General features: G+C 45.5%; 1 protein-coding gene across 5 annotated transcripts in view; it reads left to right on the top strand.

The window, feature by feature from the left end:
- Positions 1-12,286, top strand: part of LOC109911439 (neuropilin-2-like) — a 100,927-nt gene that overhangs the window by 21,791 nt on the left and 66,850 nt on the right. The gene's annotated exons all lie outside the window — the stretch shown is intronic.

Genomic DNA, 12,286 nt, shown 5'->3' with positions numbered 1-12,286 from the left:
TGTGTGTCTGTTTGTGTGTGTGTGTCTGTCTGTGTGAGCGTGTGTGTGTTGTGTGTGTGTGTCTGTCTGTGTGAGTGTGTGTGTCTGCGTTTGTCTGTGTGTGTGTGTCTGAATGTGTGTGTGTGTGTCTGCATGATTCTATAACATCATCTGGCTGATCTGACCCCAGCTTCAGCCCCTCATTGCTCTCAATTCTTCGATATTTCAAAAACCTCTCTATCTCCTCATTCAGTGATCTAGTCTCCACAACTCTCAGGTACAGAATTCCAGACATTCACTACCCTCTGAAAGAAAAGAAAATTAATCTGCTTCTCAGTTTTAATTGAGAGCCCCTCTATTCTGTCACTATGTCCCCCCCTAGTTTGAGATTACTGCACTAGTGGAAACATCTTCTCAACATCTAATCTGCCAAGCCTCCTCACAAACGTTCTTATTTCAATAAGATGACCCTTCATTCTTCTAAGCTGTAATAACCATTCTTAGTAAGTCATCCCAGACATCAGGTTGGTGACTCACCAATGCAAATATATCTTTTCTTAAATACAGGGATCGAAACTCCAGGTGCAGCCTCAACAAAATCCTGAACAGTTGTAATAAGACTTCCGTATTTTTAAATGCCAAATACCTAGCATTTGCTTTCTTAATTACTTGCTGCACCTGCATGCTAACCTTTTCTGTTTCATGCATAAGAAAATCTAGGCCTCTCTAAACTGTACTTTTCTGGAGTGTTGTTCCAAACATTTACTACAGTCATAGAGCCACAGAGTCATAGAGTCGTAGAGTCATACAGCACAGAAACAGATCCTTCGGCTGTACTCATCCATGTCGACCAGGTTTCCGAAACTGAACTAATCTCATATGCCTCTGTTTGGCCCATATCCCCCTAAACCTTTCCTATCGTGTACGTCCAAATGTCTTTTATATATTGCAATTGTATCTGCCTTCACCACCTCCTCCGGCAGGTCGTTTCATATATGCACCAGAGGAGGTGTGAAAAAGTTACCCCTCAGGTCCCTTTTAAATCTTTCCCCCTTCACCTTAAACCCAAACCCTCTATGTAATTCATTATCTGATGAAGCAGAGTCAGTGTGGCTCCATGAAGAGGAAGTCATACCTGACAAATTTACTCGAATTCTTTGAGGAGATAACAAGCAGGAGGGATTGAGGGGGAAACAGTGGATCCAACATTCGGATTTCCAGAAGGTGTTCAATAAGGTTCCACACATTAGACTACTTAATAAGAAAGAGCCCATGGTGTACACTTAGAATATTAGCATGGATAGAGGATTGGTCAACTTAGAGGACAGAGAGTTGGGATAAAGGGGGTATTTTCAAGATGATAACCTATAACTAGTGGAGTGCCACAAGTGTTGGGGCCACATTTATTGATAATTTATATTAATGACTTGGATGAGGGATGTGAATGTACCATTGCTAGTTTTGTGAATGATAGATAAATAGATGTGAAGCAAGCAGTGTGAATGACACGAAGACTATGGAGAGGGATAAAGACAGGTTAAACATATGGGCAAAAAAAACAAACAGATGTACCTTAAAGATATATTCCCTTATAAGTACTGATCTCATTCACCTCCTATTTGTCATTGCTCTGTAAGTAAACATCCTTTGGTATCTTGCTTTTGTGTGTCAGAAACAGCAGCTCAACATGACCCAGGTATGGCATCTTAGCCCCACATACTGGGTATATTTGTGGTGTAGTAAGGTGTACTTAAAGATCTCTCAGTGAAGACAAAACTGTGCTTTCTGTTAGGCTTTTCTTGCAATAAAATTCAAATGGCTTTCTTCGATTTGCCTTCACGGTACCTTTAGTGTAGTCTGAAAGGGCTTCACGGGACTGATTATGAAACAAAATTTGAGACTGAGTTATCTGACGAGCTATCAGGGCAGATGATCAAGCAGTTTGGTCAAAGAGGTGCATTTTAAGGCACATTGTACAGATGGATAGAGAGAGGCAGAGAGGTTTAGGGATGGAACCCTGCAGCTTGATAGCCCAGGAGCTGAAGGCACAGCCACCAATCTGACAGTGATTAAAACCAGGGAAGAATAAGAAGCTAGAATCGGAGGAGTGCAGAAACCTCAGGGTTACGGGGCTTCGAGTGGCCAGTGGAGATTACAGAGACAGAGCTGGCTGCAAACATGGAGGCATTTGAAAGCATCTGTGAAAGTGGCTGTGGTTGAATTGGTAACACACTTTAGCTAAGAGATCCTGTGTTCAAGTCCCAGCATGGGAACAGACCCTTCAGTCCAACCAGTCCATGCCAATCGTGTTCCCAAACTAGTCCCATTTGGCCCACATCCCTCTAAATCTTTGCTATTCATGTATCTATCCAAATGTCTTTTAAAAGTTGTAACTGTGCCTGCATCCACCACTTCCTCAGGCAGTTCATTCCACGCACAAACCCCACAGATCAGTGTTGGAGTTACAATTATTTATGATTTGTATTAGTGCTTTTGATGAAGGGATCATCACTGTGTTTTCAGCAAACTTGGGTACAAGGATAGGTGTAAAGTAAATAAACTGAGAGGAGAAGTCTGCAAAGGGATACAAATAGCTTACTGTTAGGGGGAAGAGATGGCCTGGTGGTATTATCACTAGATTATTAATCCTGAGAACCAGGTTCGAATCCTGCCATGGTAGTTGGTGGAATTTGAATTCAGTAAAGGTTTGGAATTAAGAGCCCAACAATGACCATGAAATCATGGTTGAATCCATCTGCTTCATCATTACCTGGTCTGGCCTACGTGTGACTCCAGACCCAGAGCTTGAATGTTTGATGCTTCAGTGTATTGATGAGGGAGTGCTGCACTGTAGGAGGTGCTGACTTTCCAAAGAGATGTTAAACTGAGGCTCCATCGACCTATTCAGGTGAATGTAAACAGCCCCATGACAGTATTTTGAGGAAGAACAAGGAAAGTTATCCTCGGAATCCTGGCTGATTGCTATCCTCAATCGACACAATCACACAAAATAAAACAGATCTCCTGGTTGTTCCCACATTGCTCGGTGCATCCATAGTGAAGAGAACACTGGTAGAATGTGGAAGGTAGTCTGTGACACTGTCAGAACTGAAAAAGAAGCAGGAGACTTTCTAACTGGAGGATATGCTGAACTGGGAATCAATGGAAGTCAACAAGCAGAGAGGTGGATTTGTGATTGGGAGCCAGTGTGAGCTAGAAAAAAGGGAAGCTGAGGCTTGGAAGAGCTGACATTTCTGATGGGCAGTGGAGGGGTGTGTAGGGACAGTACACCCACCACCCTCAGTGTGAACAAGTTACCCCTCATATCCTTTTAAAATCTTTCCTCTCTCACCTTAAACCTATGTCCTGTAGTTTTGGACTCCCCTCCCCTGGGAAATCACACTATCCATGCCCCTCATGATTTTATAAACCTCTATAAAAGGTCACCCCTCAGCCTCCGATGCTCCAGGGAAAAACACGCCAGTGTATTCAGCCTCTCCCAAAAGCTCAAACTCTCCAACCCCGGCAACACGCTTGTAAATCTTTTCTTCGCCCTCTGCAGTTGAACAACATCCTTCCAAAAGAACGGAAATCAGAATTGTGCACGGTATACTCAGAGCGGCCTCACCAGTTTTCGCTGTTACGGTAACAACTTTTTTCATCCCCGTTCTGCCGTGTAATGAGGTTTACGCCAGGACTCTGCTCAGTCTTCAATGTGGCTAATTCATTGCAAAGCTCTGTCGTTCCCGTCCCAACTCGCAACCCTAGCCCCATCCATGTGATCTTTCTACACCGGCCGCAGACATGCACGCAGACACGTGGTCAGAGTTTAATAGGGGAAGCAGTTCGATGCTGGATGCAACATAACCTTCACGTTTCTGAAACATTACGGCTGGACAATGCCATGGCGGTGGTGAAAGAAAGGTGCCGGATGAAAGGAGCCTTGCTTGTTAAGACATGGGAAACTAAGCTATGTTTGATCTTCGAAGTTAGGTGGGATCTTCGATTATCTACCTGACAGATCCTACGTTTTAGCATCTCGTCATGGAAAGACAGCACCCCCAGCAGTGCAGCCCTCCCTCGGTTCTGCACTGGGAGTGTCAGTGGCAACTTCTGTGCTCTCATCCCTTCAGCGTGCCTTGAGGCCACAATCCTACGACTCAGCGGCTGAGTGCGCCAACTGAGCTAACACCAGCTGCACTGCCTGGGCTACGGAATAACAAAACCCGATTGGTCTCAAAACCAGGCGTGCAATGAGTCCAGCTGGGGTGACTGTCCTCAATCCATCTCCGCCCCAGTGACTTGAGAGGGCAGTGATCTATCAGGGGAGGAAGTCAAATTGCAGACAAGTGCATGCACTGACACTGACCTGTGCCACAAAATAAGCAATAGGCCAGTTTGGGGTTGAAAGAAGATGGATTCAGTGCGTGAGAGAAATGCCAATGAGCTCATTCATCACCCAGAATTGACTGGTGAGTATAACTAGGGGAAGTGGCACGGTGGCTCAGCGGTTAGCATTGCTGCCTCACAGTACCAGGGATCTGGGTTTGATTCCACCCTCAGGTGACTGTCTGTGTGGAGTTTGCACATTCTCCCTGTGTCTGTGTGGGTTTCCTCCCATGGTCACAAAGATACGCAGGTTAGGTGGGTTGGCTATGGGAAATGAGTTTTTTGGTGTTCCAAAGTGCTGATCTCACTGAAATAAGCATTTTCCCATGCATGCATGGGAACTGCAGGGTTACAGTGTAGGGGATGGGTCTGGGTGGTCTGCTCTTTGGGGGGTTGACATGGACTCAATGGGCCAAATGGCCTGCTTCACCCTCTAAGGAGTTCTCACTGTGTTCAAAAATGTTGTGTACACACTGGGTTAAAAGTTTGATGTAAGTGTCAGAACCCGAGTGACCAACAGTGAAGTCACTGATAGCAGGAACTGCAGATGGTAGAGAATCTGAGATAACAGGGTGGGGTTAAAATTGTTTCAGAGATAGCTGGGGTTTTTCTGAAGAAGGGTCCAGACCGAAACGTCAGCCTTCCTGCTCCTCTGATGCTGCTTGACCTGCTGTGTTCATCCAGCTCTACACTGTGTTATCTCAGTGAAGTCACTGCATTGACTTTGCTGCCCCCTGCCGGTTGGATTGGAGAATTACACCTCAGGTTCCCTGTGATCGCGGGACCATGATGTGGAGATGCTGGTGTTGGACTGGAGTGTGCAAAGTCAAAAATCACATGACACCAGGTCATAGTCCAACAGGTTTATTTGCAAACGCAAGCTTTGGGAGCTCTGCTCCTTCCTCAGACGTAGTGTGAGAGAGAGGGATAAGACACAGAATTTACAAGCAGAAAGGTAACATCCCTGAAACTGGCAGCCTCTTGTTGAAACTTTAATCAGTTGGGAAGGAGACTCCCGACTGAAATGCAAAATCCAAATTTCTCTCAAGTCATTGTCCTGAAATAATTAAAGGTTTTATAATGGAAACAAGAGGTGACACCTCAGATCAGACAATGCATTTTAGGTGTGAGGTCTTGCTTAGAATCCGTCTATGATTCAAACTGGGGTCAGGTATTTTCCGAGCAAAACAGAATGTATCTGCAACTACACAAATATCTTGAAATAATTCATATGTGCGTGTTTGTATACGTGCATGCATGTGTCATGTGAGTGTGTGTGTGTGAGGAAGGAAAAGAGTGTGTGTGCGTGTGTGTGCTTAAGAGAGTGTGAGTGTGTGTGTGAGAGCAAGTCTGTGTAAGTGTGCGAGTGTGTGTGTATGGGCATGTTTGAGTGAGGGACAGTGGGTGTGTACGTATGCGTGTGAGTGTGTGTGTGTGTACAATGTGGTGGGGTTACATGTAGTGCAACATGAACCCAAGATCACGATTGAGGCCATCCTCATGGGTATGGAACTTGGCTACTGCTTGGTGATTTTGTGTTGTTGTGTATTTCGAAGTCCACCTTGGAGAATGCTTACCCATAGATCGGAGGCTGAATGTCCTTGGCCGCTGAAGTATTCCCCACTGGGAGGGAACATTCCTGTCTGGAGATTGTAGCACGGTGCCCATTCATCTGTTGTTGTAGCGTCTGCATAGTCTCACCAATATACCATGCCTCGGGGCATCCTTGCCTGCAGAGTATGAGATAGACCCCCAATATTAGTCGAGTCACATGACTACCGGCCGTGCACATGGTGGGTGGTGTTCCCACGTGTGATGGTAGTGTCCATGTCGATGATCTGACATGTCTCGCAGAGGTTACCATGGCAGGGTTGTGTGGTGTTGTGGTTGGTGTTGTCCTGAAGGCTGGGTAGTTTGCTGCAAACAATGGTCTGGTTAAGGTTTGGTGGTTGTTTGAAGGCGAGAAGTGGAGGTGTGGGGAAGGTCTTAGTGAGGTTCTCATCGTCGCTGATAATGTGTTAAAGGCTGCAAAGAACATGACATAGTTTCTCCGCTTCCGGGAAGTACTGGACGGTGAAGGGTACCCTATCGGTCGTTTCTTGTGTCTGCCTTCTGAGGTGGTCATTATGGTTTTTCACTGTGGCATGACAGAATTTGCAAACAATGAGCTGAGCATCGTATCCTGTTCTTATGAGGGCGTCCTTCAACACCTTCAGGTGAACAGACCCCGTGTACGCACAGGGCTTGTCTGTAGGTGATGGCTGTTTTAGTATGGTTAGGGTGGAAGCTCGAGAAGTGCCCTCATAGCAGCAGGATACAATGCTCAACTTATCAATCGCAAGTTCCAACGTGCCACAGCGAAAAACCGTAATGACCTCCTCATAAGACCGATACGAGATATGACTGATAGGGGACCCTTCATCGTCCAGTACTTCCTGGGAGTGGAGAAACTGCGTCATGTTCTTCGCAGTCTTTGACATATTATTGATGGTGATAAACACCTCACCATGACCTTCCCCACACCTCCACTTCTGACCTTCAAACAACCACCAAACCTTAAACAGACCATTGTTCGCAGCAAACTACCCAGCCTTCAGGGAAACATTGACCACAACACCACACAACCCTGCCATGGTAACCTCTGCGAGACATGTCAGATCACCGACAAGGATACTACCATCACACATGGGAACACCACCCACTAAGTGCATGGCAGATACTCATGTGACTCGACCAATGTTGTCAATCTCATACGAGGCATGCAAGGATGCCCTGAGGCATGGTATATTGGCGAGGCCATGCATATGCTACGGCAACAGATGAATAGATACCGTGCAATGATCACTGGACAGGGATGTTCCATTCCAGTTGGGGAACACTTCAGCGGTCAAGGACATTCAGCCTCCGATCTTTGGGTAAGCATCCTCCAAGGTGGACTTTGAGATACACAACAATGCAAAATTGCCGAGCAGAGGCTGATAGCCAAGTTCCATAACTATGAGGACGACCCTCTCTCTCACACACACACATACACTCACAAAAACACGCACACACACTCATTCATACACATACACTCCCTCTCACTCACACAGCCTCAAAACTACATACACACAGACACACATAGACACAAACATGTACATACACAGTCAAAGACACACATATGAATTAACTCAAGATGTTTGTGTAATTGTAGATACATTTTGCTCAAAAAAACTGACTCCAGTTTAAAACATAGACAGATTCTAAGCAAGGCCTCACACCTAAAATGCATTGTCACCTCTTGTATACATTGATAAAGCCTTTAATTACCTTAGGACAATAACTTGACAGGAATCTGGATTTTGCATTTCAATCTGTAGCCTCCTTCCCAACTGATTAAAGCTTCAACAAGAGGAGGCCAGTTTCAGGGTTGTTACCTTTCGGTTTATAAATTCCGTGTCTTATACCCTCTCTCTCATACTACACCTGAGGGAGAAGTAGAGCTCCGAAAGCTTGCGTTTTCAAAGAAACCTGTTGGACTATGACCTGGTTTTGCGTGATTTTTCACCTTGTCCATCCCAGGACCAGAGAGCAACGGACTCCAGTGTCCCCGAAAATTGTTATCCTCACTACAAAGGAAAGCAATTGCATTTTCACAGCGCCTTTCATGACCCTCACCGACCGTTCATCAAGTTTTTTTTGAAGTGTCGTGATGTAGGAAACCACAGCAGCTAATTCACATCTGCTCCCTACAAACAACGATGGTGGTAACGACCAGATACTCAATGTCTGTGGTGGTTTGGGGATAGTTATTGGTCAGGACACCGGGGAGGACCTCCCTCCTCATCCTCATAATAGTGCCACTGAATGTTTTGATGCGTGCTTCTGAAGGCAGTCGATGCCTCTTGTTTAACGTCTCATCCAAAAGGTGGCACCTCTGACAATGCAACACACCCCCAGCGCAAACTGCTGCCCCATTTTGTAAATCTGTTTCCTTTATACTGCCACATCGCTTTATACTCTTCAAAATGTCCAAAAAAAAGTATTGCTGTTTGTAGAAAAACACACTGGGGACTCAACCCCATATGTAGTGAAGCTTTACCTGGATTTGCTTATTAAGAGGATTACTTGAATTCTATGGTTGCTTTCCCTTTTGCGGGAGACTCCTGTACAGGGGGGTGTACAGTTCCCCTATCTGCCATGTCAACTCTTATGTACAGCTAAGAATTTGTTTGAAGTGCCCTCCTGCCTCTTAAGTAAACAGGCAGTGAACTGTTCACCTGTGTCATATTCACTCAAGAGATAACAAGGTGTAGGGCTGGATGAACACAGCAGGCCAAGCAGCATCAGAGGAGCAGGAAGGCTGATGTTTCGGGCCCAGACCCTTCTTCAGCTTTTCTGCTCCTCTGATGCTGCTTGGCCTGCTGTGTTCGTCCAGCTCTACACCTTGTTATCACAGATTCTCCAGCATCTGCAGTTCCTACTATCTCTGAATCATATTCACTAAATTTTTTTTTCCAGAACACAGGCAGAAGCGTTGCTTAATAGAAGTCTCAAATTATGAAAGGGTTCAATAGGGTAGGTGTTGAGAAAATGTTGCCACTTCGGGGGGAATCTAAAACTAAGGGCCATAAATATGAGATAGTCTGGTCTCTCCTCGATATAGGAATGATGTTGTTAAACTTGAAAGGGAGCAGAACAGGTTTACAGGGATGTTGCCAAGTTTGGAGGGCTTGAGCCACAGGAAGAGGCTGAATAGGTTGGGGCTACTTTCCCTGGAGCATCAGAGGCTGAGGGGTGACCTTACAGAGGTTTATGAAATCATGAGGGGCATGGATAGGGGGTATAGCCAAATCTTTTTCCCAGGGCAGGGAAGTCCAAAACTAGAGGGCATAGGCTTAAGGTGACAGGGGAGAAATCTAAAAGGGACCTAAGAGGCAACCTTTTCACGCAGAGATTGTTGCGTGTATGGAATGAGCTGCCACAGGAAACAGTGCAGGCTGGCACAATTACAACATTCAAAAGGCAGCTGGATGGGTACGTGAATAAGAAGGGCTTAGAGGGATAAGGGCCAAATGCTGGCAAATGGCACTGTATTAATTTAGGATATCTGGTCAGCATGTGCTAATTGTACTGGAGGGTCTGTTTCCATGCTGTACAACTCTATGACCAATAAACCAATTGCAGAAAAAAACTTCTTCATATAGAGATAGTAGGAACTGCCAATGCTGGAGAATCTGAGATAACAAGGTGTACAGCTGGATGAACACAGCAGGCCAAGCAGCATCAGAGGAGCAGGAAAGCTGACATTTCAAACGTCAGCCTCTCTGCTCCTATGATGCTGCTTGGCCTGCTGTGTTCATCCACCCCTGCACCTTGTTGTTTCAAGTCTGGACCCTTCTTCAGAAAATGCAGAAAATTTCTGAAGAAGGGTCCAGACCGGAAACGTCAGCTTTCCTGCTCCTCTGATGCTGCCTGGCCTGCTGTGCTCATTCAGCTCTACACCTTGTTATCTCTCTTCTTCATATAGAGTTTGTTTAAAATTGGAACTTGTTGCCACAAGGAGTAGTTGTTATGGATAGTGTAGGTGCCTTTAAAGGGAAACTAGCCAAGTTTTTTTCTATGTTTTCATGGGGTACAGACATCGCTGGCTAGGCCTGATTTTACTGCCTTTTCCTCAATGCCTTTGAGAACGTGGCGGTGAGCACTCCCGGGGGCGTAGTGATGTTAGAAAGGGAGTTTAAGGGTTTTGACCAACTGATAATGAAGCAAGGGTGCATAGTTTCGAGATGGTGAGTGCCTTGGGAGTAAAGGTGCAGGTGATATGTACCATGTTGCCCTTGTCATAGAGATTGTGGATTTAGAAGGTGCAGTTGAAGGGCCCTTGGTGAATGTCTGGACTGAGTCTTGTCGATGGGACAAAGTGTAGCTACTGAACATCGGTCATGAAGGGAATCAGTGTTGGAGGCAGTGGATCAGTTACCAGTTAAGTGGGTGGCTTTGTTCCAGATGATGTCAAGCTTCCTGAGTGTAGTTGGAACTAGACACATCTAGGCAAATGGGGAATATTCCATTACACTCCTGGCTTGTGCATTTGACTCTGGGGGGTCGGGAGGTGAGTTACTTGCTGTAGGATTCCCAGCTTCTGGCTTGCTGTTTTAGCCACAGTTGGTCCAGTTCAGTTTCTTATTAATGGTAACCTCCAGGATATTGACAGTGGGGATTCCCTATTGGTGATGTCATTGAATGTCAAGGGATGGTGGTTGGATCCTCTCTTGTTGGAGATGGTCATTGCCTGGCGTTACACAAATGCCAGACAATGTTACTTGCCACATATCAAGCCAACCCTGGATGTGTCCAGGTCTGGCTGCATGTAGAGTCATTGAGTCTTAGGGTTGTACAGCACGGAAATAGACCCTTCAGTCTAACTTGTCCATGCTGGCCAGATATCCTAAATTAATACAGTCCCACTTGCCAGCATTTGGCCCATATCCCTCTAAACCCTTCATAGTCAAATATCATCCAGATGCCTTTTAAATTTTATAATTGTACCAGCCTCCACCATTTCCTCTGACAGCCCATTCCATACATGCACCACGCTCTGTGAAAATGTTGCCCCTTAGATCCATTTTAAATATTTCCCCTCTCACCTTAAACCTATGCCCTCTAGTTTTGGACTCCCCTGCCCTTGGAAAAAGACCTTGGTTATTCACACTATCCAGTGTGAACTGTAAACTCCTGTAAGGTCACCCCCTCAGCCTCCGATGCTGCAGGTAAAACAGCCCTCGTCTATTCAGCCTCTCCCTACAGCTCAAACCCTCCAACCCCAGCAAATCTTTGTAAATCTTCTCTTTCAGATTCAGTATCTGAAGAGTTGCACTATTTTGAACATTGTGCAATCATTATCAAACATCCTCACTTCAGAGTTTACAAGGGATGCAATGCACAAAGAGATATGCTAACATGATTGGATAAATTAAGTTGGAAGGAAGCTTATAAGAACATAAGAATAAGGAGCAGGAGTGGGCAGTTCAGCCCACTTAATACAACCATAACTAATCTCATCTTGGCCTCAACTCTACTTTCCTGCTTGCTCCCCATAACCCTTCAACCAGATACTGATTAAACATCTGACTGTCTCCTCCTTGAATTTTCTCAATGTCCTGGCATCCACTGCATTCTGAGGTAGTGAAATCCACAGATTCACAACCCTTTGAGAGAAGTAATTTCTTCTCAACTCTGCTTTAAATGTGTTAAATCATGTATGGTGTAAACTGAAGACAGATGTATTGGACTGAATATCCTGTTACTGTGCTGCAAATTCGATGACTTGAGTCAATATTGGGTGACTAACCTTGTGGGGAATGCCCACGAGAATGGGTGGAATATTAAAAGCACACTGCAGCTTTGGTGCCTTGTGATTCAGACTTCCTGTTCCCTAATGTATTTGAAGATGTTGTTAATCATATTCCGAGTTTATCCTGATCTGCCATGCACCCTCTCTCTAAATAACTATGAATGTTCAGAATCATTCAGAATTTGGAGACGGGAGGGTGGAGTAGCTGATGGGGGTGGGGATGGGGGAAAGGAATGACAACATTGATGATCTGCTCTTCTGGAAAGGAATGGGCCCTTCAGGGATGGCATGGTGGCTCAGTGGTTAGCACTGCTGCCTTACAGTGCCAGGGACCTGGGTTTGATTCCAGCCTCAGGTGACTGTGTGGAGTTTGCATGTTCTCCCCATGCCTGCATGGGTTTTCTCTGGATGTTCTGGCTTCCTCCAAGAGTGCAAAGATGTACAGATTAGGTGGAATGACCATGCTATGTTGCCCATAGAGTGTAGGCTAGGTGGATTACCCAATGGAAAGAAGGGAGGTGCTCAGTCTGGGTGGGATGCTGTTCGGAGGGCTGGTATGGACTGAATGCCTTGCTTCCATAC

Source organism: Rhincodon typus, chromosome 7, assembly GCF_021869965.1.
Source record: "Rhincodon typus isolate 14 chromosome 7, sRhiTyp1.1, whole genome shotgun sequence".
Lineage (NCBI taxonomy): Eukaryota > Metazoa > Chordata > Chondrichthyes > Orectolobiformes > Rhincodontidae > Rhincodon > Rhincodon typus.
Note: the sequence above shows the minus strand (reverse complement) of the source record. Positions and strands in the feature narration are given on the sequence as shown.